We start from the raw sequence: 27,587 nt of genomic DNA on the forward strand, positions 1-27,587 counted from the left end.
CCTTAATTCCTTTACTGTTCAAAAAGTCATTTTTCCTTGCCTTAAAAACATTCAATGAGGTAGCCTCAACTGCTTCACTGGGCAGGAAATTCCACAGATGCATAACCCTTTGGGTGAAGAAGTTCCTCCTCAACTCAGTCCTAAATCTGCTCCCCCAAGTTGCACCTGCCAATGGAAACAACTTCCCTGCATCTATCTTATCTATTCCCTTCATAATTTTATATGTTTCTATAAGATCTCCCCTCGTTCTTCTAAATTCCAATGAGTATAGCCCCAGTCTACTCAGTCTCTCCTCATAAACCAATCCTCTCAACTCTGGAATCAACCTAGTGAATCTCCTCTGTACTCCCTCCAGTGCCAGTATATCCTTTCTCAAGTAAAGGGACCAAAATTGTACACAGTACTCCAGGTGTGGCCTCACCAGCTGCAACATAACCTCCCTGTTTTTAAACACCATCCCTCTAGCAATGAAGGACAAAATTCCATTTACCTTCTTAATTACCTGCTGCACCTGCAAGCCAACTTTTTGTGATTCTGAAAACGTGCCTGCACCATGCCTGGGTGGCATGGTGGCACAGTCGGTAGCATTACAGCCTCACAGCGCGAGGGACTCAGGTTCGATTCCCAGCTTGGGTCACTATCTGTGTGGAGATTGCACATTCTCCCCATGTCTGCATGGGTTTCCTTTGGGTGCTCCAGTTTCCTCCCATAGTCTGAAAGGTTAGGTGCACTGGCCATGCTAAATTCCCCCTCAGTGTACCCGAACAGGCACTGGAGCGTGGGGACTAGGGGATTTTTACAGTAACTTCATTGCAGTGTTAATGTAAACCTACTTGTGACAATAATAACTAAACTACAGCCAGAGCACTCCAACATTGGCACGCCGAAGAGTTTTTGAAGTATAGTCATTGTCGTAATGTAAGAAATTACTGCACAGGGAAGTTTCCACACACAAAAAAATGCGATAATGACCAGATAATCTGTTTTTAAAGATTTTCACTGAGGGATAAATATTGGCCAAGTCACTGGATATAACTCCCTTGCTCCTTTCAAAATAGTGCCCTGGGACCTTTTACATCCACCTGAGACTCACAAATCGTCATCTCATCCAAACGACGAGGGCCAAAATACTCCGGTCTTGGACACCCCCGCCACCACTGCCAGCGAGAATGGAGAATTTAGTTCAGTCAAATCTCCATTCACAGCAGCGGGGCTGGAGAATCCCAGCCACGGGTGAGGTCGGAGAATCTGACCCAACATCTCCAATGTGCAGCACTCCCTCGGTACTGCACTGGATTGTCAGCTTAGACATTGGATCTCTGGAATACTTTCTGACTCTGAGATAAGAGCCAATGTTAAGACATGTTAAGAAGAGTCATGGCCAACACTTCTCTCAGTTTTTCCACCTTGCAATGAAATACAATCGATCAAAGGCCCACATTGGGATAACTGTCAGTAAACATTTTCAGGATCACTGGATGTCCCTAGAACCAGCCAGAAAACATTCTGATATCCATATCTGCTTAACAAATCATAATAACACTTGTTCCTAATGATCACTCTGGTTAAATCCCTTGTCTTTTGTGCAGTCTCAAATGTCCTCGTATTTCTACAAAGTGCTCACCCAGCGACTGCAGCATGGGTGATAGGGAGTCGACAGTGGTTCGAGGATTCTTGAGATAGTTGTGGTCAATGACCTCCAGCAGTTTGAGTTAGAATGGACTAGATGCAAACTGCAGCATTTCAATGGTTGCTGGGGCTATCTCACCCTGCTATGTATAACCTCCAGCTTCACCTCCTGGGCACACTGTGTAAGGTTATCAATAGTGCTACCCAGCATTGGTTTGAGCGCTTGCACTGATGCTGGTTCTCCTTCAAATATTGGCAGCTCCTTTCTGTCATGCATAGCTTGCCCTGCACATACATGAATTCGTGTGTGTCCTGTCCTGTTAGTGCGAGGTTCTGAGGCTGCTTACCATACAGAACAAACTTGGAGGGGGAAGAAGCAGCAGGTGTGGAGATAGCGCAAGCAGAAATAGTTGCAGTAAACACCCTGCTGTGATGGGAGGAAGGATGCAGGAAGTGGGAAAGGAAAGTATTGGCAGTGCTTGAGCTAAAACAAAGTAGTGCAGGGCTGTAGAGCGAGGATTGTTGGATAAGTTGGCATAGGTTTGATGCTACGGTTGCTGCTTTGGTTCCAAATGGCACTTGCACTGCCATTGCCTTTGGTGTACCCCTGCCTGGACTAGTCCTTCCGTGCACTGCTATCCCAGTTGTTGCACCAACTACGGCTTGTAACTCAGAGAAGGGTGTTGGTTGAGGGTAAAAGTGGGATGTGAGAAGGAGGATTAGATAGGAACATACTGTCATCTTCAATGGTTTCAACCCCGTCAATCAGTCACCGCCTCAGCCAGCACTGTCTCCACCACCGTGATGCCAGGGATATGCAGCAGTCCTATCTCTGACTTGTTAGGAATTGCTTTCCACAGATATATATCACCTTGTCCTAACAGAGGGAGGGAAATATGACAACATGGGGTGCAATGTATTTGAGTATTGTGCCTGTCACAGTTGAATAGCTAGCAGTGTGTGTGGAAGCTGAGAGATGTCAGTTGTTGCAGCATGCTGCTGACTTTAACTGGGGCAGCCTGCCGATGACCTTGCAGGATGCCTCCAAACAGTTGTAGCTTGAAAAGGCCTGGCTTTGGACTGCACCATCTCAGCGGGGACAGCAGCAGTCAGAGCTCCCTGGCTGACAAGCTATAGCAAAGGCAGGGAGCGGCAGCGTTGGGAACATGAACATTGTCATCCTGAGAGAGGAAAGCAGATTCATGCTCCCCAGAACCGCTGATATTGCCCCAGGTCAGTTGGTGCCTCCACACTCCAAGTAATCTGTTGGAGGTCTGCTGTGAGGAACTGAATAATAGCAGCTTTGAACAAAGCAAAGGGGAATGAGCAGGTTATGCACTAATGTTCTGTTTGAGTGGCATGGCCATGGCAGCAGCAGTTAGCGTCTGAACAGCCGAGAGTTGAGATTGCACAATCTCAGTCTGAGATTCTGCTGTAGCAAGTGGTTCCTGACTGTGCGGCAATGGAAGCTAAGACATTGACCACCAGAAGATACATCACAGTTGGGTCTGCACATGTTCTCGTGGAGTTGGCCACCATTTCATTTCCGGAAAGGATGGACACCAACTTCTGCATAAAGCCCTGTGCTGTGTTGATGCTGAACAGTGTTTGGCAGTGAGTGCTGGCTTTTCAGCAGTCCTGTCATTGCAGCAATCATTTCATTGTGCTAGTCTGTTTATGTTTTACTATACGCTGCCCATCAAAGTCCTCATGTGAAGCCACAGCGTCAGACCTCATGTGCAATGTCACCAGCCTCTCCCTCACCCTGGATACAGCCCACGCATGACTGGTGACTCACCACACATCAATCCCAGCTCTGTTACCCACTAAAGTACATGAAATGTCAGTATCTGAGCTGTTGGCTGCAAGCGTGAGCTGGAGTGTCGCTGTTTCATTATGTTCAGCCTCCTGCTACACTTGGACCTCACGCTCCCACTGCTTTGGCCCAGTTTGCAGCTCTTGTGTATCTGAAAAGGCGGCACCAGTGTAGAGCTATGGAGAGGGAAAGCAAAAGGTGCACGCTCACACCAACTACGGCTTGTAACTCAGAGAAGGGTGTTGGTTGAGGGTAAAAGTGGGATGTGAGAAGGAGGATTAGATAGGAACATACTGTCATCTTCAATGGTTTCAACCCCGTCAATCAGTCACCGCCTCAGCCAGCACTGTCTCCACCACCGTGATGCCAGGGATATGCAGCAGTCCTATCTCTGACTTGTTAGGAATTGCTTTCCACAGATATATATCACCTTGTCCTAACAGAGGGAGGGAAATATGACAACATGTGTGCAATGTATTTGAGTATTGTGCCTGTCACAGTTGAATAGCTAGCAGTGTGTGTGGAAGCTGAGAGATGTGGATGTGAGGCTTGCGGCAGTTCTAGGTGGGTGAGGTGAGGCTACAAACGTTAGTTCTGAGTCGTAGGTACGCAAGAGTCTGCAAGGTGAGTGAGGGGGGCACTATTGTTTGGAGCAATGTGTGAGGCAAGTGTTCTTTTCTGAATGCCATGGCATTTGAAGATGCATGAACTGACCTTGGCCACTCAGGTGAGGTCATTGAACTTCTTCCTGCACCGCGTCCAGACCCTTGCAGCTAGACCACTTGCATTAACAGCAATGCCTATCTACTCACCCTGTCTCCTCAGTGGCACCCGTGGGATACGAACCTGCTCTTCCTGACTGCCTCCTGCACCAAGGCTCCAGTACTAGATCAGAGAAAACTGGAGCATGTCCTGTGGTGCAATTTTCACACTTATTCCTGTTCTGAATGACCTTCTGTAATCCATTCCCATGTTGGCTGCAGCCGGAGTACAATAACATTGGAGGTGCGGGCAAGTTTTCAGCTTGCAGGTCAATTTTAAGTCGTTCTAGCCTGACCCGACCTTTGGCACCCTGCTGGGAAGTATATTCACTCAGCAACAGACTCAGCACTGGGCTGCACTCTTATTATCTAAATTAGCAGGTAGCACGAAGCTTGCATGTTTCCTGCGTTAGAACGACCAGGTACAGGCTTATGGTACAAAAATACCCATACCCATTTTTATGCCTTATCTAATTTTTCCCCTCATGAGAAATGTACCGTAACAGCCTGGCTGTTAGCTCCTGGGAAGGATGGCACACGTCTTCACTTGGTCAGCCACCTTTTCCCATTGTTGCTGTGCTATTTGCCTGGCTATCCAGCACACAGCACTAGGGAAGAGTATCTCCTTCCTGTTGTTGAACTTGCTCAACAAGGACCATCCACAAACCTGGGGGCCCTTGACTGCAATCCCATTCTCCTCAGAGTGCAAGGAACCAGCTTCATTGCCTTCCATTAAAAAAAAGGGGAAATCTTAAACTGAGCTTAAATGGCAGCAACTCTGCCACAAAGCCTGTCCCCTCAATAGTCAAGTGGCATTGAATTTATGACAGGAACTATAGTGAGGACTGATCATGAAAGTTATTTTTAGCTGATTTCTTCAGCTTCCTAGGGGAGCCCATCACAAAAACAATAGGCAGACTACATCCCTTAAGCAATTTTCCACCTATCAGCCTGAATTATTTCAAAGCATTGGTGAAAGACAGGCAGAAAATGTAGGCTAAATTAGCTAGGCCCTGAAGTTACACTGCAGGATACAAACACTTAATCCGTTCAACGTTCAACCAACATTCCTCCCTCTTCTCTTTTATGAAAGACATTATTCATTTAAAATAAATTAAGCGTTACGTTCAAGCATTCATCGTTCATGACATAACTTAAGGCCCTAATGTTGGCCATGGTCTTTATCGTACCAAACATATCACAACAGCGCTGAAGCACTGAACGCCATGGTTATTTTTTTTATTACTTTCTGTCCTGTCTCACTTATCTGATTTCCGAAGAGAATAAACAAAACTGAAGAGTCATGGGTCAATATTTTAAAAAAAATACTTTCACAATTTATGTTCTTAAAAGTAGCATAGATCTCTCCATTAGCAATCAATACACATTCCTCAGGCTATTTTTAGCATGACATGTATTAGTGACTGAATTAATGTCACACCATAGTAACTGTCGGTAGCATAAAAACTGAAGTTGGAAGAGGCAAGAACGAAGTGCTGCGGAAGCTGGAAATCGGAAATAACAGCTGAAGGTGCCAGAAATACTCAGCAAGTTCAGCAGCATCTGTGCAGCGGGGAAAACAAGAGTTCACGTTTCAGGTCAGTGACTCCGTCAAAACGGGAAGAAGGGTCACCAGTCAGATACATTAACTGTTTCTCTCTCTCCATGGATGCTGCCACGGAGGCCTGCTGAGTGGTGGCCATTGCTCACCCAAATGGCCACCCTACTTTTGGGAGGTTAGAGACACAGTGGGTTATTTGATTAAAGGGATTGCTGCTCCCAAGGTTAAATTGCTATGGCGGTTGGGCCGCCCCACGAACCTTTAGCAGAAACTGCAGCCTGTAAAATCCAGCCCAGTGTTTTGCTATAGCCCAATACCCTTTAGCAACTGGATTGAGACTGTCCAAACTAATTACACCTAGGGCAGCATGGTGGCACAGTGGTTAGCACTGCTGCCTCACAGTGCCAGGGACCCGGCTTGGGTCACTGTCTGTGCGGAGTCTGCACGTTCTCCCCGTGTCTGCATGGGTTTCCTCCGGGTGCTCCAGTTTCCTCCCCCAGTCTGAAAGACATGCTGGTTAGGTGCATTGGCCATGCTAAATTCTCCCTCAGTCTACCCGAACAAGCGCCAGAGTGTGGCAACTAGGGGATTTTCACAGTAACTTCATTGCAGTGTTAATGTAAGCCTACTTATGAGACTAATAAATAAACTTTAAAACTTTTTTTAAAACTTAAAACTGCATGGCCAACAGATTAAAAGACATGTGTCTCATTGGGTTGGGATGGGATGGATCTGGATCCCTTCCATTCAGAAATCTTTATCCCGAAATAAAACTTTGGCAGACAGCTTCCTGTACAATCCATATCTGGGTCCTGATTCTTTGCTCATTATGTACACATGCCTTCTTTTTCTTCCACAAATCATTGAACCTCTTTCTGATCTCATCTGCACTTTGAGGGTTGGGATCACAGCATCTGCCTTGCTATTGTTAACTACTGCAACACTGAAAAAAGTGACTCTCATCTGCAGGACTGACTCTACAGCTTTGGGTCAAAACATGACTGTGTGAAGCAAGCTTTTCTTGGCTGTGGCTGTGATATGATAGCCCGAGATGGATGTCTATACGGAGAAATATAGCATTTTAAGTGGCTGTTAATTCACTTCACAGTGGCACAGTGGTTAGCATGGCTGCCTCACAACACCAGGGACCCGGGTTCGATTCCAGCCTCGGGTGACAGTCTGTGTGGAGTTTGCACATTCTCCCCGTGTCTGACTTCCCATAGTTTAAAGATGTGCAGGTTAGGTCATGCTAAATTGCCCCCGAGTGTTTAGGGGTGTGTAGATTAGCTGAACAACAGGATAAATGTGCGGGGTGATGGGAACAGGGCGGAGGGGAGGGCCCGGGGGAATGCTCTTTAGGAGAGTCGGTGCATACTCAATGGGCTGGACGGCCTCTTTCTGCATTGTAGGGGTTCTATGGTTCAGAAGTGAAAACAGTTGTATGTTAGTGAGGAGGGAATGACTGGACCGATGCTATTAACTTGCTCAAAGCAAGGTTCCCAGCAGAAAATGTGAACGTTTTACATGGAAATGGAGTTTAATTTTCTGGCAACCAAAGTGGAGGATATATTTGGAGCACCAGCCGTAGACGTGCGTGTATAGGCTTATCCAAAAGTCAAAACTTTTGAAATGTAGCAAGAAGTAGTTAAAATTTTGAGGATGTTTTAGACCCCAAAATGGTCAGATTCTCACAAACTATTGTTCATCATAGAAATCCTACAGTGCAGAAGGAGGCCATTCGGCCCATCGAGTCTGCACCGACCACAATCCCACCCCACATATTTTCCCGCTAATCCCTCTAACCTACGCATCCCAGGACTCTAAAGGGCAATTTTTAACCTGGCCAATCAACCTAACCCGCACATCTTTGGACTGTGGGAGGAAACCGGAGCACCCGGAGGAAACCCACGCAGACACGAGGAGAATGTGCAAACTCCACACAGACAGTGACTCGAGCCGGGAATAGAACCCGGGACCCTGGAGCTGTGAAGCAGCAGTGCTAACCACTGTGCTACCGTGCCACCCTAAACTCTTCGTGTATTCGATTTTAATAGATCAGTAAATACTTAGTAAGCTTTTTTTCTAGAAATTAGTTATGAAATTCAATAATCGTTGGATTACAGGACAACGTCTCTCAGTAATAGTGATGGGCCTGAGGAGGGGTGGCGGGGGGGGGGGGGGGGGGGGGGTACTAGTGCTGTCTCCAACTTTGGGGGAGGGGGAAAGGTGGTGCCAATGATTGTGAAGGGGAGAGGGAAGAAGGTGCCAATGATCGGGGAGGAGGAGAGAAAGTGCCTATGACGGGGGTGGGGGGGGGGGAACGGTGTAGAGAAGTGCCGACTCCAATCAAGGGCATGGAGAGGGGCCCCTGAGATCTCCCTGGTGGGGTGGCAGGGGAGGTTTATGCTTGTTCTGATCAGGAAGCCAGCTTAAAAGATGGCGCCCTAATCACTGAGTAGCGGGTTTTGCCTGTGTGTTTAAACTCCGCCCTCCCGTACAACGGCGTAACGCACCTGTTTTCACACCAGAAACAACACTCCTTTCAAGCCAACGGTGGTGGCCACCCCAAACATCGCTTCCAACAAGAGATTACCGTTTGCACAGAAGGTCTGTCTCGTGTCTGCAGTGTTTTATTAAGGTTCAAAGCTATCTTTACGTCAAAGAAAAGGACCAGCAAATCTTACTTATAACTAGCTGTCAACTGCAATGGTGCCCATCAAACCTTAACTAAATATTCAATTACAAAGTAATGGTTTTATAATTAGCAATTTCAATTTCAAACTCAGCTACGTCTATTAGAAAAGAAAACTGTGTTCAAATACCCTCATTATTTGATATAAATTCCCATTAAACTTAGTTTGAAGAGTTTAAACATTTAAAGAACAAAGAGAACAAAGAACGATACAGCACAGGAACAAGCCCTTTGGCCCACCAACCCTGCGCCGATACGCAGTTTCTATCTCTCTGTTCGCCTCCCGTTCATGTGTCTATCAAGATACACCTTGAAATTTGCTAAAGTGCCTGCTTCCACCACTGGCAGTGCGTTCCAGGTATGCACCACCTCTGTGTGAAAAACTTTCCCAGCACGTCTCCCCTGAACTTACCACCTTTCACCTTAATCCTGTGCCCTCTTGTAATCAACCCTTCCACCCTGAGAAAACACGAAATAATGGAAAGATCTGACAAGGGTGATGCAGTTGATGTGTAAATTCATGCTGCAACTGTACAAAACTCTGGTGCGGCCGCATTTGGAGTATTGCGTACAGTTCTGGTCGCCGTATTATAGGAAAGATGTGGAAGTGTTGGAAAGGGTGCAGAGGAGATTTACCAGGATGTTGCCTGGTATGGTGGGAAAATCGTATGAGGAAAGGCTGAGGGGCTTGAGGTTGGTTTTCGTTAGAGAGAAGAAGGTTAAGAGGTGACTTAATAGAGGCATACAAGATGATCAGAGGATTAGATAGGGTGGATAGTGAGAGCCTTTTTCCTCGGATGGTGATGGCTAGCACGAGGAGACATAGCTTTAAATTGAGGTGTGAGAGATATAGGACAGATGTTAGAGGTAGGTTCTTTACTCAGAGAGTAGTAAGGGCCTGGAATGCCCTGCCTGCAGCAGTGATGGACTCGTCAACATTGAGAGCGTTCAAGTGGTTATTGGATAAACATATGGATGATATTGGAATAGTGTAGATTAGGGGGGCTTTAGATTGGTACCACTGGTCGGCGCAACATCGAGGGCTGATGGGCCTGTACTGCGCTGTAATGTTCTATGTTCTATGTTCTAAATTGTTGATCAAGGTGAGTAAAAAATGCCATATGATAGAAATGTTAGAAAAATCATGATCCATGGAATTGAAGGGACAGTGGCAACATCGATACAAAATGGCTAAGGGACAGACTGGAGGGAAGTATACAGTTGAATTTACCAAGGGTTAGTATTGGAAACTCTTTGGCCAGGATTTTCCACTCCATTCACATCAGGTGGGTTCGATGACAGGAATGGAAAATATCGCGAGAAGGCCAAAGCTGCGTTTCTTAATGATGCACTATCAATCACGATACGAGGACTCCAACGAGTGAGTGAATTAACAGGCTTTTATTCACAAAGAACAGGAGCACTCCCTTGTAGCTGACCTGGCCCAGACTGAGGCGAGGAGGAGGAACCATCACCTTTATACCTCGCACTGGTGGAAAGGGAGGAGTCTCAGGCCAGGTGCAGCATGGGTATGTCCAGGCATACACATGTAGTTACAGTGGTTCACCACACTTAATGACATCAAACTTGGAAGCGATCATTCCCTCCTCCGTCACCGTCACCTTTCCCTATGTTCAACATCGGGAGCCTCATTATAATAAATTAACATATAATTATCAGGCCCCTACTCTGGAATCATTCCCCAGTGTCAAAACTTCCATCCATGTGTTGGGAGGGGAAGGGAAGAGAGAGAGCGAGGCACGGAGGCGTGGACTAGTGCCTGAAGCCGAACACCTGGCCTGAGTGAACGGTCCAGACACCAACGTCAGCCTTCAACAGACAAGGCAAGACCGGGCGGGACTGGTCTCTGATTGTGAACACCTGGCGTGTGAACCTCTCCCGGAGGAGCTCAGGTAAGTGCACAGCACAGGAGGGAGGGGGTAGCACCCGGGTCATGCCAGCTTGGTGCCAGGGGGCGCAGCTGGATGAATTGGTTTGCTTGCTGTGCGCTGGGGTGGCCTTTGAAAATGGCAGATCATCAAGTGTTTGAGAGACTGATGGGCAGACACATCAGAGGCCACCCTGCCAGTGTTATGTCACAATAACCGTGACTTCAAAGCCGGAATTTTACCACCCCACTCACCACGGGATTGGAGCAGGCTAAGGGTGGACAACGGGAAGGTCTGTTGATCTCGGACGGGATTTTACGGTTTCGGGACAAGCAAGGCCGTAAAATCCCGCCCCAAGTGCCGCACTATATGGCGGAGGAAGCCGCCATTGCCGTTGGCAGCTTCAGCGTTGCTTTTCTTGCCTGACCTCAGCCTTGGACGATAGCAGAGAAAATCTCAGCCTCACTCTTCTTGACTCACTGGGCTTTGGTATGCAGGGCATAAATTCAAAGTTTGCAAGCGTAGTCCATAACAGCTGGAATTTTCAATGTTGGCTTTGGAACTCAGCAGTCAGTTCAGTTCTGGCTCCCGACTCTGTCCGGCATCTTCCAAACACGTCCATCCAGATTTTTAAATGACCGAGCCAACCAATGACAGGGGGCAGACGGCTGTCCAGTGAAGGATGGTGGATGGGTTCCTGAGGCTGGAAGCCAATAGGAAGCCCTCGAGCACTGACACATGGCAATCTTAATGGCCAAGGAATGAGTTGCAAATTTGTCATGGAGAAGGAGAGGGTACCTTTTTAAAAAAAATATAAGATGGCCACAGTTACCCAAACATGAGGGTGGAGGGACAATCCCCACAATGGGGTGGTCAGCGGCCACAGCTTTGACCTGATAGTCTTTATGGATTGGGGGGGAGGGGGGGGGGAAATACCTCATGTGATTCATTGCCCCCAGCCAGACCCAGAGCCCACATTAGCCTGGTCAGTGTTCAGGCTGGCATGGGCTGAGTGTGTTGCCGAGTGCAAATCCCACTCAATGAAGGAACGGAGCTTATTAAGGTAATTATCTCTAATTATCCTGAATTGACTATCTGATCTGACCGACTCCTAGTCGCACTCATTTGAAATGGCTTGGGGTTGTGATTGTGGGGGCAAACCAGCAAGGAGGCTGAAGCACAAAATTGCACACCTTATTACATCCAATCCATACTCCACACTACTTTATAATGAGGCACTACTTTATAATGACTTCAGGGAGACGCAGTCAGACTGGTGAAAGAGAAGACAGGTGACACATGGGGTAGAATTTTCTCACCTCGCCCACCACGGGAATCGTAGCGGGCGGGACACAAACTATGCAAAGGTCCGTTGACCTCGGGCAGGATTTTCCGGTCTTGGGGCGAGCGCGGCAGGAAAATCCAGCTCATGAAATTTAACACAGAGAAAGGTGAAGTGACATATTTTGGTTGGAAGAAAGAGGACGAACAATGTGAACTAAGGTGCAATTTTAAAGGAAGTGCAAGAACAGAGGGACTGGGGGACGGTTTATGTACTTGAAGCTTTGAGGTAGCAGGGCAGATTAAAAGAGCCATTTAAAAATGCTTGTAGGTTCCTTGGCTTTATTAATAGAAGAATAGAATACAAATGCAAGAAGGTACGTTCAATGTTTATGGCATCATAGCACAGAAGGAGGCCATTTAGCCTATTGAGTCCATACTAGCTCTCTGCAAAAGTAATCTAGCTAGTCCCACTCCCCTGTCCTTTCCCCGCAGCCCTGCCAACTGTTCTTTTCCTTTTGGGTGCCTATCCAATTCCCTTTTCAAAGGCACAATCGAATCTTCCCCCATATTTAATTTCTGCTCATTCCAGGGCTGAATGTTGAATAAACTATTGGCTGAGATAGTGGAGGAGTTGAGAGAAGTGGTGGTGAGGGAGAAATGGCTGTCATCGGTCTGTGTGAAAATTGAATGCTGTGATTTTGGATGATGTTGCTGAGGGGAGCGGGACAAGGATAGACCGTACAGGCATTCCACTTCTGAAAATAATATTATAGGTAAGTTTTTTAATAGTTTATTTATTAGTGTCACAAGTAGGCTTACATTAACACTGCAATGAAGTTACTGTGAAAATCCCCGAGTTGCCACATTCCGGCACCTGTTCAGATACACTAAGGAAGAATTCAGCATGGCCAATGCACTGAACCAGCACGTCTTCTGGACTGTGGGAGGAAACTGGAGCACCCGAAGGAGACCCACGCAGACACGAGGAGAACGTGCAGACTCCACACAGAGAGTGACCCAAACCAGGAATCGAACCCAGGCCTCTGATGCTGTGAGGCAGCAGTGCTGACCACTGTGCCGCCGTGCCCTTCAAGAACCAACAGCAGATATTTCTGTATTGGAAGAGATTGGGCGGAATCTTCCGCCATTCACGTGGTGGGATTTTCTGATCCCACTGCAGTGAAGGGAGACTTGGTTGAGCGCCAAATTCTCCGTCCTCACTCACAGCGACAGTGGGGCGTGAACGGCTGGTAAGATCGTGCCCATTGTATGTAAGGAATGTTGTCTATATTAGCTTCATTATTTGAATATAGTGTAAACTCAATGGCAGACACTATATAAAGTTGGAAATTTAAATTTTCAAATCTGGTGATTGATTTAAGGGGGCTCTATTATTAGTAAGATTCATGATTGTCAGAATGTTTCATTTCATCTGTTATTGCTTTAACTGCAGAAAAAAAACCAGGGGACATATTTCAGCTGGAACAGGAGGAAATGCACTGTGAAAAGTTGTATGTTTACAGCACCTGACAATGTCCCAAAACACCTCACACCCAGTGGGTTCCTTTGGAAGTGAAAATCTATTATGCAGATAAATGTTTGTGGGAGCCATCTCTGTGTATAACAATATCCTACAAACAGTGAAGAAAATAATGACCAGTTAATCTGTTATTGGTGGTATTGTTGGGAAGACTGTCTACCTGAACACTGGTGGGACGATCTTTCGAAAAAAAACCCAAGTGCCAAACAAGCGTGAAAAAGCGAGAATATCGTGCTGTTTCTTTGGGCGAGTTAAAAATGGAATCTTACCTCACTCAAGTGAAAGAAAATCATACAAAATCTGTTTTCCGCCAGCAGGGGGAGGGGTGGAGCCTAAGCTCACCGAAAGTCAGCAGATGCCACCATTGCGCATGCACATGTCATTCACTGCCCCTTACAACTACCTTGGGCCTCTGAACCTGATTGCCCACACACCTCCTCCAGCTACCACGGGCCTCCATGACTGACACCCTGCCCCACCTGCCTGGACCAATCGCCCCCAACCATCTACAGGCCATCTGATCCCCCATCCCTACACGCTCTCCCCTGCTACCATGTGTCTCCATAACCGAGTTCCCCCCCACCACCCGCCCCGCCCCCCCCTTCCATGCATGGACTGGCTGATCGCGCGTTGCAGAGCATGCTGTGTAAGCCCTCCACGATCGCAATTGCAGAGTGTGCAACATGACTGCTCCGTCAGGCCCTCCCCCCTCAGCACCTCCCCCCTCATCGACCCCGCCCCTCTCAGGTCCTGCCCAGAGCCTGGTGGGCAGTGCCACCATGCCAGGCTGGCACTGCCCATTGGACACCCCCCCTGCCCCCGACCTCCCGAGGGGCCTCAGTGGTCTCCCATCCTACCAACGAGGCCATCGTTGAGGGGACCATACATGATCCTCACCGGACAGAACCTTCACCGGCGAAGCTGCAGAGGCAAGTGACGACAGCGGGACTATAACATCTCAAGCTCACTAATTATATTTAAATCAGCCTCGCACCCTTTTTAGCCACAAGGCTGATCTCGCCAGATATCCGGTGCTGGTAAGATCGCGAGAGGTGAGAAATCTGGCGCAAACCTAAACTCCCACTCACCTGACGAAGGAGCAGCACTCCGAAAGCGAGTGGCGTTTGCTACCAAATAAACCTGTTGGACTTTAACCTGGTGTTGTGAGACTCCTTACTGTGTTTACTCCTCAACATAACAGGTGAGACTCCCTGATTGGGCAGGCAATCATTACAAATCTTTTTGGCGCAGGGAAGCCAATCACTACCTCAAACTGGGAGCTCATAGTCCTGGAGATACTTGTCATGGGCCTTATTGAGGTCATTACAGCTGTAATACTAGGACAGGAAGGCAATTTTGATGGCTGATTAAAAAGGAAAACATCTCTATAAATCCACCAGATATTATGTGCTCATATCCTAGAGAGTAGATTGAGTCCACTGACTCCATATTGTGAGTGCCACTAATGGGCATGATTAGCACTGGTGTTAATGGTCAGAATGGTACTATAAAAGAACAGATTGCTTCAAGGGACAGGTGAAGCAGAATGTGTTAATATAATACCATCTGCTAACATCAGGTAATTTGGGATTTAAAAACAACAACCAAATAAGCCAATGAGTTTAATAGGTCTCTCCTATCCTAATTTCAGGTACTCAGTCAGATGAGCCTATCTTGTCTGATGGAACTATTCTATGTTGTCTACCTGATACGCTGGAGGAAAGGATGTCCCGAGGCATGGTACATTGGGGAAACCATGCAGACGCTACGACAACGGATGAATGAACACCGCTCGACAATCATCAGGCACGACTGTTCTCTTCCTGTTGGGGAACACTTCAGCGGTCACAGGCATTCGGCCTCTGATCTTCGGGTAAGCGTTCTCCAAGGCAGCCTTCACGACACACGACAACGCAGAGTCGCTGAGCAGAGACTGATAGCCAAGTTCCGCACACATGAGGACGGCCTCAACCAGGATCTTGGGTTCATGTCACACTATCTGTAACCCTTACGACTTGCCTGGACTTGCAAAATCTCACTAACTGTCCTGTCTGGAGACAATACACATCTCTTTAACCTGTGCTTAACGCTCTCTCCACTCACATTGTCTGTACCTTTAAGACTTGATTAGCTGTAAAGACTCGCATTCCAATCATTATTCTGTAAATTGAGTTTGTATCTTTATGTGCCCTGTTTATGAACAGAACTCCCACTCACCTGACGAAGGAGCAGCGCTCCGAAAGCTAGTGGCGTTTGCTACCAAATAAACCTGTTGGACTTTAACCTGGTGTTGTGACACTTCTTACTGGAACCATTCTAGACAGGAGTCCAAAGATGTGCAGGTTCAGTGGATTGGCCATGCTAAATTGTCCCTTCGTGTCAAGAGGACTAGCTAGGGTAAATGCATGGGGTTATGGAGATAGGACCTGGGTGGGATTGTGCAGACTCGATGGGCCGAATGGCCCCCTTCTGCACTGTAGGATTCTATGATTCTACACAGGAGAAATACTTTTCCAAGCTTAGCTTCACCTGGGAGCTATGACTGAACTGCAAAGCTTGGTGCAGAAGGACTGAACAGATGAGGACGGGCAGTGGACATAATCTGATGAATGCATATCTGGTGTTTGTGTGTCAGGAACGCAGAACTGAACACTTGCTCTAAATACATTTCTGGGCTGGGGTGGGGGGGATAGAAGCTGGAAGCTCTCGGCAGATGACTTCACACAGATATGCACCGTGACCCTGTGAACTAGATAAAGGAAAACAAAGGTGAAAGCTTGTCATAATTATTCTGTGCCTGAGCTGCTTCTAAGCACAGAATTGTCATTCGGATTACAAGGCAGAAGCAACTTAGATTCATATACTGCTTTACCACATCCACAGGGTGCCCAATAGAGCTTCACATCCAGTCAAACAATTGTAGTTATTGCTATTATATAGGCAAAATTAGCAGACAGTTTGAGCACTGCGAGTGAGGTAACTGGTTAATTGCTTTTTTTTTACTGCTGTTGGTTCAGAGAAGAATGTTGGCAGGTGTATTGGAAGAACACCATTCATTTCACTTTAATAGTACATCCTACTGAAAAGGCAAATGTGGGTTTTGGTTTAATATCTCCTCTGAAAACAGCACTTCATTGAAGTGTGGTCCTAGGCTATATGTTCAAGTCTGAAGTAGAGCTTCAACACCCTAACTTTCTGACGCAGGGGGAAAAATGCCATCGAGTCAAGCCGATATTCATGTTACTTTGCGGATAGCTGATTCAAGCAATTCGCACATTTCCACCACAAAGCAGAACTGTTGCAATGAATGAATCTTGTTGGACACCTGCGTATGTAGTTAAAGGCGTGATCATTTGCAAATAGACTAGAGTGAGGTTGCGAGAACATTTAGCTTTTCAGAGATCCAGAAGTGATGGTAAATGCAATGGTCTGGTGCAGTACAGATAAGCAACAGCTCGGTGTTCAATATTAATCAATCCTATTATTTATGTGGGTTTCACATCTTATTATACTTATTAGACGACACACAAAGGCTGATCAAGAAAGACCATATGCGGCTGAAGAATTCATCACATCAATTTTGACTTGATATGGGAGCGTGGCAAAGTCAGAATGTAAAGGTGGAACATCCTCTCTGATTATGAATGTCTGCTTCAGACAGGCAGGTAGAGACCAAATGGCATCCAGACCTTCACATCTAGACAAAAGAATTCTTAATAAGTACAATAGCAGGCACAGAATCCATTTTAAAACACTAATGACTAGGTTCAGCTGCAGCTTCAGATAAAAATGAACAACCTAGAAATTCTTATAGTCTGAAAACTGATCTTCTCACACTTTGACATTTAGCCACACGACAAACTGAATTACTATACAAATGTACCTTGCTGTAAATGTCATGTTGGTGAGGCACATCACTGCAACATTTGTGTCAAAACTATACAATTAACCTCCTGTCTAAAAATATACGTGCAAATGTTAAAACATTGTTTGTACCTAGACATTAATTGCTAAATTTTTGCCCGTTTTCTAATTTCAGCATGAAGTTTATTTGTTTGCAATGTTTAGTTTGTTGGTTACAAAGGACGGAAGATCAAAGATCGTTGTGCATTTAGAGAAGTTTCTGGGAAAAGCGTCAATCTTGGGAATTAACACTCTAGATTATTCTGCTTCAAAACACTCCTGTGAATGTATTGGGATATTTTATTATGTTAAAGGTGCTATGTAAATGCAGGTTGTTGTTGCGAGAGGAGACTTGTGAGCTCAACTTATATCCATTCAAGTAAAGATACTTTGTTAGTTGGAAAATGATTTTAGATCAACCAGCATCTGTTTTTAATCACTCTCAACCTCATTTATTGCCATATCCCTCATTCTCTTTCCTATCCAGGAATATAACTTGTTGCCTCTCGATTCATTTATGTTATTCATCCTATAACTTGTCTCACACCCTTTGAAAGATAGAAGTTCCGCATGGTGTCCATCTCCATCTTCCTTCGAATCTCCCGGCATTAGAATCTTTCATCGATGTGAATGTGTTAGGTTTCGTCAACATCGTCATGCTCCTAGCAGTTCAGATTGGAACACCTTCGTTCAATACATATTTTTAACACGCTGATAATTCAGCCTTCCACCCTATTTGGAATTATTGCTGCAGTCTCGAGCAAGAAATCGACGAAGAAATTTCATAATTCAGATTTTGAAATTGGTAAGCAGCCAATAGAAAGAGAGCGTTGATAGAAAAATTAGAAGGCAAGTTTGGGGCAATGACATTCTCTTCTCTGACCCATGTTAGAAACTTCAAGATATATTATGCAGTTAGCCTAAACCCCAACTTTTCCTTTTGATTTTGGCATAGGTTGAATATAAAATGTTTTGCTCCAGATGCTATGCAATTGACCCACTAGGAAGCTTTCATCAAGACAACCTTTATTTAAGAACACAGTTAGAATATAACAAAAATAATGAACATAACATTTATCAATCAAAATATTCAAACATGACAAAGTATAATTCTTAACAACTAGCTATCTCTATTGTTCCAATTTAGCAGTATCCCCCATATAAATAAATCCCCTCTTTAGAACCAGTTAGCACAGAAAGCAAAGATGCTTACGTGGGTCCTAGATTAAACACCTCTAGACAAAGATCCAGACAGCAGTTTGCAGAGAAGAATATATCCTCAAACAGAAGAACCTCAGAAGTATACCTAAGGTGGGATTTTCTGGCCGTGCTCACCCCAAGACCAGAAAAATCCCATCCAAGGTCAACAAACCTTTGCATGGTCCTGTCCTGTTATGATTCCCATGGCAGGCAGGACAGGAAAGATCTGCCCCTAGTCTCTGGCAGTTCGCAATCTCCAGACTTCGGGGACAGAAAGGGCTATCTCTCTCTGCAGCTTATAACCAGCAACTTCTCAGAGAAAGAGACTTATTTCCTGGCAGATTCCAGTCTCCAACTTCAGAGAGAGAAAAAGAGAGGCATTGCTCTCTACCAACTCAAAACAGCATCTGACTTGATTCTTCTTTGTAAGCCTCGCTCCACCCAGCCATATGACCTTACCTGTCAATCAACCTAATCAAGTCCTACTTTGGAAAACCCCAGGGGAACCACTAAAAACAACAGGACAGCATTAGTCCAAATTAAAACAAACATTCCAGCAATTAGGAGTAATTATGCTCCTGCAGTAACAACAGAGAACTGCTGGATATAGACAAAATGGCATTGGTAATAAAAAATACTGCTAAAACAGATCCTGCACAAGTAACATTACAAATATATCTCTTAAAGGCACAGTATCGTCACACTTAATTGGAACACAATATTGTATCAAAGTCAATCTGTAACCATAAGTTGTTTTTGTTTGGGTCAAGTACTATAACCGCAGCAATAGTGACCTGTTCTACAAAATACTGCGATGTAAGTTGGTGTATAACTGCAGGTGATGTACCAGCATAATCCTTTCAACCCACCAGAATCCTTTTGCCCATCAAAATGAGTGGTTCTAATGCAGCTTTTCCCTTTATTTCTGTTTCTCTCTCTCCTCCATAAGCATTCTAGAAGGCAAATAGAAGACTTGACTTGAAGAGAATGACATATTTATATCATGGCTTCCACAACCTGACAACAGCTAACGTGCTTTACAGCCAATTAACTTTTGAAGTGGAGTAATTGTTGTAATGGGAGAGTTCAATTGCTATAAAACATATATGGTTTGCCTGACAGATTGCTGCATTAACTGTTCCTCTGTGAACGATTCGGCCAAAGGCAAACCATTTCTTTAATATAGTTACTTCCAAAAGCATTTTACCTTCTTCACAAGAATTTACCATGGTCACTTAATTCGTTTAATCCCACTCATGGCATTCACAGAGGAGACCTAGAAATCAGTATCATTGAATCATAACAAATAAGCTGGAGCATAAGCTGTAGAGAGGCATCTCAGTAGATAATTATTTTATCAAGCACATACTATATTAGCCGATCGACGGGACCGTCCATCCCGACTGTCTGCCCCTCTACCGCGGCTACATTCGCGGCCAGGTGTCTCTGGAGAGGGAGCATGCGGTGTCCACGGGCGCGGTTGACGCCTTCCGCGACCGCTGGGCGCCGCAGGGGCTGGGGTGTATTATCGACCCCGATAATCACCTTTTGGTTTGACGTTTTAAGTTTCCTTTCGACTTTGATTTTGGTTCGGGCTGTTCCCCCCTTCCTTTTGGGGAGCCGCCCCTTTTACTTTGTCCCTAAGTTAATTTGAGTTTGTTTACTTGATTGGTGCCGAAAGAGCTACTATATTAGCTCTGCAATTCCAAAATGCCTTGAATGTCACCTATTCAGGAGATATTAGCAGGGTGTGGGGAGGAGTTGTTGTGCCATTTTTGTCCAGTGGTAACACTCTCACCTTTAGGTCAGAAAGTTTTGGGTTCAAGCTCTATTTCAGGAAATTGATTGATTAATCTATGCTGAGACTTCCTTACAGTGTTGTTGGAGTACTGAATTGGTGCTGCATTTCAAACAAGACAATGTGCCAGATTTTGTTCCCAATGGAGGAAGGAATAGAGTCGTGAAAGTGAAAAAATGTAGGATTGTTAAAGAACAAGGAACAGTACAGCACAGGAACAGACCCTTCAACTCACCAAGCTGCGCCGATACATGGTTTCTATCCCTCTATTCTCCCCCATTCATGTGTCTATCAAGATACACCTTGAACATTGCTAACGTGTCTGCTAAAACAGATCCTGCACAAGTAACATTATAAATATATCTCTTAAAGGCACAGTATCGTCACACTTAATTGGAACACAATATTGTATCAAAGTCAATCTGTAACCATAAGTTGTTTTTGTTTGGGTCAAGTACGATAACCGCAGCAATAGTGACCTGTTCTACAAAATACTGCGATGTAAGTTGGTGTATAACTGCAGGTGATGTACCAGCATAATCCTTTCAACCCACCAGAATCCTTCTGCCCATCAAAATGAGTGGCAGTGCGTTCCAGGCACCCACCACCCTCTGTGTGAAAAACTTTCATGATGTGGAGATGCCGGCGTTGGACTGGGGTAAACACAGTAAGAAGTTTAACAACACCAGGTTAAAATCCAACAGGTTTATTTGGTAGCAAATGCCACTAGCTTTCGGAGCGCTGCCCCTTTGTCAGGTGGAGTGGAGAAATGCTCACAAACAGGGCATACAGAGTTTGTGTCTCTGTAATAAAATACAAAATATCCAAATAAACCTGTTGGACTTTATAACCTGGTGTTGTTAAACTTCTTACTCTGAAAAACTTTCCCCAAACATCTCCCCTAAACTTACTCTTTCTCACCTTAAACCTGTGCCCTCTTGTAGTCGACCCTTTCATCCTGGGAAAAAGCCTCTGATTATCCACCCTATCTAAAGAACAAACAAAGAACAATACAGCACAGGAACAAGCCCTTCGGCCCTACAAGCCTGCGCCGCTCATGTGCCCAACCAGACCATTCGTTTGTATCCCTCTATTCCCAGTCTGTTCATGTGGCTATCTAGATAAGTCTTAAATGATCCCAGCCTGTCCACCTCAATCACCTTGCTTGGCAGTGCATTCCAGGCCCCCACCACCCTCTGTGTAAAATACGTCCCCCTGACATCTGTGTTGAACCTTGCCCCCCTCACCTTGAACCCGTGACCCCTTGTGTTCCTCACCTCTGACCTGGGAAAAAGCTTCCCACTGTTCACCCTATCTATGCCCTTCATAATTTTATATACCTCTATTAGGTCGCCCCTCATCCTCCGTCTTTCCAGGGAGAACAACCCCAGTTCACCCAATCTCTCCTCATAGCTAAGACCCTCCATACCAGGCAACATCCTGGTAAACCTTTTCTGTACTCTCTCCAAAGCCTCCACGTCCTTCTGGTAGTGTGGCGACGAGAACTGGATGCAGTATTCCAAATGTGGCCTAACCAACATTCTATACTGCTGCAACATCATATGCCAACTTTTATATTCTATGCCCCATCCAATAAAGGCAAGCATGCCATATGCCTTCTTGACCACCCTCTCCACCTGTGCTGCCACCTTTAAGGATCTGTGGACTTGTACACCCAGGTCCCTCTGTGTGTCTATACTCCTGATGGTTCTGCCATTTATTGTATAGTTCCCCCTTACATTAGATCTACCGAAATACATCACTTCGCATTTATCTGGATTAAATTCCATCTGCCATTTCTCCGCCCAATGTTCCAGCCTATCTATATCCTGCTGTATTCTCTGACAATGTTCATCACTATCCGCAACTCCAGCAATCTTTGAGTCATCCGCAAACTTACTGATCACACCAGCTCCATCTTCCTCCAAATCATTTATATATATCACAAACAGCAGAGGTCCCAGTACAGAGCCCTGCGGAACACCGCTAGTCACAGACCTCCAACCGGAAAAAGACCCCTCCACTGTTACCCTCTGTCTTCTATGGCTAAGCCAGTTCTCCACCCATCTAGCAAGCTCACCTTTTATCCCATGAGATTTAACCTTTTGCACCAGCACCAGCCTGCCATGAGGCTTCTATCAGGTCTTGTAGACTTCTATCAGGTCACCCCTCAGACTCCGTCTTTCCAGTGAAAACAATCTGAGTTCTTCCAATCGCTCCTCTTACCTAAACTCTCCAGACCAAACAACATCCTAGTAAACCTTCTTTACACCCTCTCCAAAGCATTCACGTTCTTCTGGTAGTGTGGCAACGTGTGGGCCCTGAACTGAGTGGCTTGCTAGGCCATTTTAGTGGACAGTTAAAAGTCAACAACATTTCTGTGGATCTCGAATCACATGTAGGCCAGACCAGGTAAGAATGGCAGATTTCCTTCCCTAAAGGACATTATCAACCAATTGGGCTTTTACAACAGTTGATTTTAATTTCATGGTCACTATTACTGAGAATAGCCTTACATTCCAGATTTAGTTGAATTTATGTTCCACTAGCTGCCATAGTGGGATTTGAACGTCTGCTCCCAGAGCATTAGCTTTGGGGTCTTTGGATTACTGGTTCAATAACATTACACTATGCCACCATCTCCCCACTAATGGCTAAATGCACTGAATATGGCAAAAGCTATGGGCCCTGAAAACATCCTGAAGATTTGACAGAACTAAACCTCCAGTCAAACTGTTTCAGTATAGTTACAGTGCTGGGCTGATAAGTGGCACATAACATGTGTGTCACACAAGTAAGAAGTAGTCAGTTCAGCGCAGACTTCTTACTGTGTTTACCCCAGTCCAATGCCGGCATCTTCACATCATGTCACACAAGTGCCACGCAATGACAATTTCCAATGAGAGAAAATCTAACCATCTCCGTTGACATTCACTAGCATTAACATCACTGAAACCCTCACTATCAAAATCTTGGTGGTCATTAACCAAAAACTTAAAATAAATACTGTAGCTCCAAAATTAGGTCAGATTCTGTGTCTTATGTGACAAGTAACTCATCCCTTGACTCTCCAAAACCTTTTACACCATCAACAAGATCTAAGTGTGATGGAATATTCTCCACTTGCCTAGATGAGTTCAGTTTCAACAACACTTAAGAACCTTGGCACCATCCTGGACAATCTACTTGATTGACACCACATACACCATGCCAAACATTCATTCCTTCCACCAACAGCGCACAGTGGCAGCAGTGTGTCCCAGCTATAAGACAGTACCTTCCAAACACAAACCTTCCACCTGTAAGAACAAGGACCATTGGCACATGGGAACACCTCTACCAGAAAGTTTCCCTCCAATGCAAAGACCTTCCTGACATGGAGCTTTATCGCTGGCATCAAAATCATGAAACTCCCAACCTAACAGTGCTGTGGGTGTACCAACACCCCACACCTGCAAAGATTCAAGAAGGTGGCTTATCATCACCTTTGCAAGGGCAATTGCAGGTGGATAACAAACATTGTCCTTACCAGCACTGCTCACATCCTCTGAATGAATAATTTTTTAAAAACTGCTCAAAAACAGAAGTTTTTTTTGTGGGCGTAGAATTCCAATATTTCTGGGTTTTTTTATTCATTCGTGGGACTTGGGCGTCGCTGGCTGGCCAGCATTTATTACCTATCCCTAGTTGGCTTTGTTCAAAGGACAGTTGAGAGTCAACCACATTATGGCTCTGGAGTCACATGTAGGCCAGACCAGGTAAGGGTGGCAGATTTCCTTCCCTAAAGGACATTAGGGAACCAGATGGATTTTTCCGACAATCGACAATGGTTTCATGGTCATCAGTAGATTCTTAATTCCAGATTTTTTTATTGAATTCAAATTCCACCTGCCATATCTGCCATTGTGGAATTTGAACCTGCGTCCCCAGAACCTTAACTGAGTTTCCCGATTAATAGTGTAGCGATAATATCACGAGGCCATCACCTCCCATCCCATATAAGGACATGTTATTCTATCAATCAAAAACCGGTAATCTGACAAATTGAAAGAGTATTCCACTTGATTGAAACTTACATCAAAATCCACAGGGTTCACTTAGTACCAGGGTTTTACCAGGTCAATAATAGCAATGGAAATAATGCGGAAACAAAAAAAATCATATTATCATATATAGGATATATTATGAGATAAAGTTTATTTATTAGTCACAAGTTGACTTACATTAATACTGCAATTAAGTTACTGTGAAAATCCTCTAGTCGCCACGCTCTGGTGCCTGTTCGGGTACACTGAGGGAGAATTTAGCATGGCCAATACACCTAACGAGCACATCTTTCGGACTGTGGGAGGAAACCGGAGCACCTGGAGGAAACCCACGCAGACACTGGGAGAATTTGCAGATTCTGCACTGACAGTGACCCACGCCGGGGATCAAACCCGGGTCCCTGGCATTGTGAGGCAGCAGTGCTAACGACTGTGCCACCATGCCACCCTCGAGTACAGATAGAGAAGATGTAGCTAGCCAGATAAGGTGCAGAATCAGTGCTTCAATGATAGCTTGAGTAGGACACACTAAATGGCCTTTTCACATCCCTATCCCTTATGTTTTTATATCAAAACCATGAAATAAATCAAAAATAATGACACGTCAAATTATATATTTTGTGATTAGGCACTTCATCTGGAAAATTGTGTTATTAATCTCTCAATTTTCACAAAAGGCACACAGGCAGCAGCTGCTTCATAGAAAGTCATTTATTCATAGAATCATACAGTGCAGAAGGAGGCCATTCGCCCCATCAAGTCTGCACTGACCACAATCCCACCCAGGCCCTATCCCCATAACTCCAATCATTTACCCTAGCTAGTCCCCCTGACACTAATGGGAAATTTAGCATGGGCAATCAACCTAACTTGCACATATTTGGAGTGTGGGAGGAAACCGGAGCACCCGGAGGAAACCCACGCAGACACGGGGAGAATGTGCAAACTCCACACGGACAATAACCCAAGCCGGGAATTGAACTTGGATCCCATGACGCTCTGACGCAGCAGTGCTAACCACTGTGTCACCATACTTGAATGGTTAATTCAGCATCTGTGAACAACAAGTTTAAGTTCTACGATGCTGGTGTATTCTCTACTTTTCTGGATGACAAGGAGCATAGACTCTGATAACATAAGCTGAAACACAGCCAATGCAACCAAGAGGGCTGTACCGACAACCCACTCCAGGCTGCTATTTCACAGCATTGCCCACACTGACCTAATTAATGCTGGAGATGGGTTCTGCTGCGTTTACAAAGATATCCTCCGCACTCAGTAGTTGGCTGAATTTGTCCACAGACATAACATGGGTGGTGAATAATGACTACTGCTTCAACAGTATAATGTGCTGATGGCGCCATTGAGATAAGTCCATTTGTGAAAGAGGCCTCAGAGATCAAGTTAGATTTGATTTAAAATGCAATTTAGAGTCAGCCAAAAAAGATCACACATCACCATGAAATCTTTAACTCCATTTGCTTCAACCTCGTGTTTCCACTAGACAAGGGGTGGAATTTTCCCGTCCCGCCCGTCACGGGAATCGTAGCGGGCGGGACACGCTATGGCTGGAAAATCCCGCTCAAAGTTTTTACCAACCCAGTCGAACTCCTGACATTACCTTCCAATACTTCATTATGGATGATGTTGTACCCCTAGGTACGATAATGACTTAATAAGTATAATTTTTAAAATATGCAATCCTATAAACCCGCCTTTCCAAAGTAGCTTTTAAACACTTATTACCGAGTGCAGAATCACTATGGTAACAGCCGTATAAGAATTAGCAAACCAGCTTTCATATGCTTTGCTTCTGAAGTCAGTAGTGACAAGCCACATGCATATGTTCAATGGAACCAATAATTTAATAATAATTGCTGCTAATCATCACAATAAATGTTTTAATATATTTTACCAAAATAGTTTTGTTTTAAGAATTGCTGGGTGAGATAAGGTGTTGTCACATAGATAATTTTTTAACAGCATTTTGATAACATTGTGTGTACATAGGAGCCATAGGAATTAGGAGCAGAAGTAGGCAAATTCAGTCCTTCGAGCTTGCTCCACCATTCAATCAGATCATGACTGATCTCTCCCTAGTCTTAAATCCACCTCCCCACCTGTTCCCCATATCCCCTTATCCCTTTTTTTAATTAGAAATATATCTATCTCCTTCTTGATGCCATTCAACGATTCAGACACGTTATAGGGCAGCGAGTTCCACAAGTTCACCACCCTCTGCGAGAGGTAGTCCCTCCTCATCTCAGTTTTAAATCTACTGCCTCTTAACCTATACCTGTGACCTCTTGTTCTAGATTGCCCCATAAAAGGAAACATTTGGTCCACATTTAGTTTATCAATCCCTTTAAGAATTTTATGTCCCTCGATCAAATCCCCTCTCATCTTTCTAAACTCCAGCGAGCACAGGTCCAAACTGTTTAATTTCTCCTCATACGTCAACCCCTTTCCTCCCCAGAATCAATCTGGTGAACTTCCTCTGAACTGCCTCCAATGCCATCGTATCCTTCCTCAAAGGAGGAGACCAAAACTGGACGCAATATTCCAGATGTGGTCTCACCAACACCCTATACAATTACAACAACACTTCTCTACTTTTATACTCCAGTCCTTTTGCAATAAATACCAACATCCCATTTGCCATTTTTATTATGTGCTGCACCTGCATACCGACTTTAATAATGACTCAAAATTTACTGAAAAAATAATGCCAAGTGAATGACACACATACATATCCGTGAGAAAATCAGCTGACAATTTGTGGTGAGAAAGTGATGCCCCGCGAATTGTAAATGGCCACAGGTTGCCCCTTGAAACACAAAACGTTGCAGTACAGCAATTGATTAGGAAGGCAAATGGAATGTTGGCCTTTATTGCAAGAGAAATCTAATATAAAAATAGGGAAGTGTTGCTACAACTGTACAGGACCATAGCAAGACTGCATCTGGAATAGAGTGTACATCCTTACTTAAGAAAGGATATAATTACATTAGAAGCAATTCAGAGTTTACTCAACTGATTCCTGGGATGAAGGGCTAACCGTATGAGGAAAGGTTGGACAGGTTGGGCCGAGATTCACTGAAGTTTAGAAGGATGAGAAGTGATCTTATTGAAACATATAACATCCTGAGGGGACTTGACAGGTGCATGCTGAGAGGATGTTTCTCTTATGGGGGAGTCCAGAACTCGGGGACACTATTATAAAAATTAATGGCCTCCCATTTAAAACTGAGATAGGGAGAATTTTATTCCCCCATTAGTCTGTGGAATTCTCTTCCACAGAGGGTAGTGGAGGCTGCAATATTGAGTTAGTTCAATTTCTGATCGAAAAGGAAGTCAAGGGTTATGGTTGTAATGGGCGATCTACATTAGTGAGTGGGCCATCTCTATGGAACACAAGATTGAAATTGGGCTTATTCGCTAACTATGACCCTTGAATAAGGTTGAATA

The 27,587-nt window shown here is 44.9% G+C and overlaps 1 protein-coding gene across 1 annotated transcript in view; it reads right to left on the minus strand.

The window, feature by feature from the left end:
* Nucleotides 1-27,587, minus strand: part of kcnh5b (potassium voltage-gated channel, subfamily H (eag-related), member 5b) — a 327,530-nt gene that overhangs the window by 160,003 nt on the left and 139,940 nt on the right. The window lies entirely within an intron of this gene.

Source organism: Mustelus asterias, chromosome 18 (assembly GCF_964213995.1).
Source record: "Mustelus asterias chromosome 18, sMusAst1.hap1.1, whole genome shotgun sequence".
Lineage (NCBI taxonomy): Eukaryota > Metazoa > Chordata > Chondrichthyes > Carcharhiniformes > Triakidae > Mustelus > Mustelus asterias.